Source organism: Aegilops tauschii, chromosome 2 (assembly GCF_002575655.3).
Source record: "Aegilops tauschii subsp. strangulata cultivar AL8/78 chromosome 2, Aet v6.0, whole genome shotgun sequence".
Lineage (NCBI taxonomy): Eukaryota > Viridiplantae > Streptophyta > Magnoliopsida > Poales > Poaceae > Aegilops > Aegilops tauschii.
Window position 1 is genome coordinate 399,204,183 of NC_053036.3, and position 3,816 is coordinate 399,207,998.

Here is a 3,816-nt window from a genome sequence, read left to right on the forward strand (position 1 = left end):
GGCTTGAGCTCGCCCGGTTGTGGGAGGCCGCGCCGCACCATGGACTGGCCGGGCACTGGGCCGGAAGGCCACGGCAAGGCCGCATGCAGGTACTGACTCCTCCTCTAGCCGCTCGGATCTACACCGTCGGTGGTCCGCCGGCAGATACATGAATGGCGTCGGCCGGGCTCGGTGATGGCCCAAAAGCTCGTCGGTGCATCATTGCCACTCATTACGTGCGATGACTGCCCAAAGAAGGTCTTGCGCCGTGTGTCCACAACGCCGGAACATCCCGGATGGGTGTTCATCAAGTGCTCAACCGATGGGGTATGTGCTACTTTAGCTTCGGTTGTGCTCTCGGATTAGACTTGTTGTGCTAACTTAAAATTTTATTGTGTAGAATGGATGCAAGTTTTGGTATTGGGAAGAAGAGTACATCGATATATTGATAGAGCACAATTTAGTAGATGTTGTTGCACTTTTAGGTAGCATAGAGGCTAGAGATGAGACTAGTGCACTTGTTGATAGAATAGAGGCTAGACATGAGACTAGATGCGAAGAAGCAACGTCTACTTCTTTACACTCGAAGAAGAAAGAAGCACGCAAGATCGAGCCTCCACAGATCAACAATGAATGCATCGAGAAGGCACTAATCCAACTTACAGGAGCAGTTATGGAAGTTGTATATCTTCTAAAATGTATTCTTGTGGTTCTTGTTTTCTTTGGTCTTGCTTTTCTAGTCAAATTTTGGTGATGTATTTCCATGTACCAAAAATCAATGATGAATAAAGATATGTGTTTGCAAAGAAAAATGTACGCGGCCGGGATGCGTCCGCGCGTTGGGCGCACGGCCACCGCATCCGAGAAATGGCTCGGACACGACCCCATTGCCCTACCCAAACGGACAGAATTCGGGCAAAACGGAGGTCCGTTTGGGGTCGTGCGTTGGAGTTGGCCTTACAAGTGGGACCGCATTTGAGGAAATCGACTATCGGCAAACCCCCACCTCGCCCGCCGCGCGATGGCTGAGTTAGAGAAACGACGAGGTTGAAGAGATAGCTGTAGCACGGACTCCAAGAAATATGGTGTCAGATGGAAGTCATGCTGGTGGCGTGTGCCGTACTCCTGGGCGTGAATGCTTGTTCTGGCCCATGCCACCCTACTAGTACTCCAAGTAGTACTATCGAGGATTTGAGGTTCTGGTTACGTACAGCGAACACATTAACATATGGCCCACCTCACACTGTGGCCAAATTTCATGGAGTCTGTGCTAGGTTAAAAAGTGTTCTTTGTGAGGGTGGGTGGCTGGTCTCAAGTTTAAAACTTGTTGTATTATGTACGTAGACGTAGAGATAGTGCAGCATGTGAAGCTAGTACAAATAGTATAATATTGTTGATTGGCCTCATCCGATAACCTGTTGCAATGCACGTACAATTATGTATTCGGAAAATATTTTTTTGCCTCGTCGCAGCACCCACTCAGAGAAGCGACTCGAAAGTCATTCATAAATTTAGTAAGTTTATCACAGGCATATCATTTTATTACATACAACAGGTCATCAACCCACAACGACAACGAGGATACATTATAAATACTAAAGTTTTCATCACACAACAAATAACAAGCAATGAAATGAACTTCAACTCAACCAATCCTCGGCGTTGGAAACGCTTGCTTTGAACCACAAGTGATTCTCTGGGAAGGGCCAGCTACTTTCAATCTCGAGACCAACGCAGGACTGATCATCCAGGCTGAAGCGGCCTACTATATCACGACCAGGGTAGGGAACCACCGCAATGTCCGAGGTATAGATACAGTTGCTTCTCATAAATGGTAGTAGCGTTGTGTCAACAGCAGTTGGATCGCCTTTCACCATCATTGGATAGTTTTGTCCAAGGAAGAGCGAGTTTTCTCCAAGACTATCAATATTGTACCAGGGAGAAGGTGTTGGCGCTAGCACACTAGTATCCATCCCGAATACCATGCAACGGATGTTGGAATAGGTCCGGAGAGTGCGACCATGGGAGACAATACCTGCTTCCTTAGTAGTAACATAGCAGTGGGCTGTATACAGACAAGAAGGGGTGATCCATCAGAATAAGTTGCCAGGCGCCACTGAGTATATGGGCCCTCCTCGTCCTCATGCTCGTGATCATCACCATCGTCATCTCCCCCTTGGTTATAAAAATTTTCAAGTATAGGTGGTGGAATGTTCATAGGACCTTGGAAACACAAGAAGAAGGTTAATTAGTAAAGGAAACTTGCTAACTCACATGCATGTGGATGAAACAATTATAATTGCGGTGGAAGACAAACGTACCAAAACTACGAGGATCCCATGCAAAAACAGTGACACGAGTGGTGGCAGAAAACACAAGACCCTCGTATTGAGTTGCATCACAGTACACATCCATGTATAGAAACTAATTTTTGAGCAATATCCATCCATTCGAACCACGAAGGACGGCAACGAGCTTGTCGAAGATAGCAACAACTCCATAGTTCCTGTAATGCCAAGAGCGGTTGGAAACTCAACAAATTGCTATCTTCCATAGAAGACAGTCACCACTATTGTATTTGAACGTGCGTAGAATACCGGTGTGCTCAACCTCTGGGCAGTCTGAGATTTTTGGAAGTGGAACCCGGTGACGAGTGTACACATTCACAAGTTCCCACTCGCAGTTGTACCCAATATAAACAACCCAATCTCCATTTGCGCCTGCCCAAGCCTTGCCCTCAAGCGATGGCATCTTAACATCATACGTATCATTATCAAGCGGCATCAACTTGCACAAGGCGAGGCTTCCCTTGTCCCCGTGCCAGTCAGCAGGGTCACGGCGAAGAAGATAGGGGAGATCAAACCCCTCCTGGACCCTTGGGTTCCTTGTAATGATGTTATTAGTTGAGTCGAGAATGGTCTTGAACGAACCTACCAGGCTAGCCGAGGTGATGATGTCGCACCGATCAATGAGTTCCTCCACCACGTCATCTTTCAGATCGGGGCAAGAATAACGTGTTCGTTTCCGGCCTGTTCCCTCCATGGAGAAGACGATCGAACAATGGCAGAAGGAAGGGTGAAGGCAAATGGAGGAGGGAGGAAGAGCGTGCGACAGCAGTTCCAAATCGAGAGGGAAAGGCAAAGAGTCGGTGGACGGTTGCCAGTTTGCCACGGTACACGAAGAGGCGCCCCGGCCTACACGTCCGTTCGGAAATTGTACAAAAGGACTCGCCGTCGTCTCACTGCCATGTTTGAACGGGACCACATGTCAACGAAACATGGTGTGTAATTTCTCGTGCAAGATGCGATCTGGCCGCGTTGGCCCGAGGTGCCGCATTAGTTATCGACATTTATTTTTTTAACATACAATCTGAGTGGATAGCTCCTGTGGTCATCACACGTGAGCGGATATATAGGTGGGCTAGGTGGGCAGGCGGCAACAATCTAAGTGCTAAAAGAGTTGATCCAATGCTTGGTTTTGTTTGGATTTTCCAACTATGACCATTGGATAGAGTGAATCAATGGCTTATGTTCAAAGTTATTCTCACACTATAGAATGGTATAGGAACATGGAGAGATTTGGTTAATTTTATATCGCTGAAAAATATAAATATTATGAGTGCAGACGCTCCACCGCGAGGTTTTTTGCTCCTTCTTGGTCGTCGGGAATCTATGTTCTTCCAATCTTTCGTTTAAGACATGAGCTTTGTTCATCCTTTTGCCGACACGTGGGACATCTATATGCCTCCATTTTAAAAATCATAATATATGCCTCCATGACACGCGGGACATCTAGCATCAAGGTGGCGTGTCATGCAAGAAAATGGAGATATGCAGT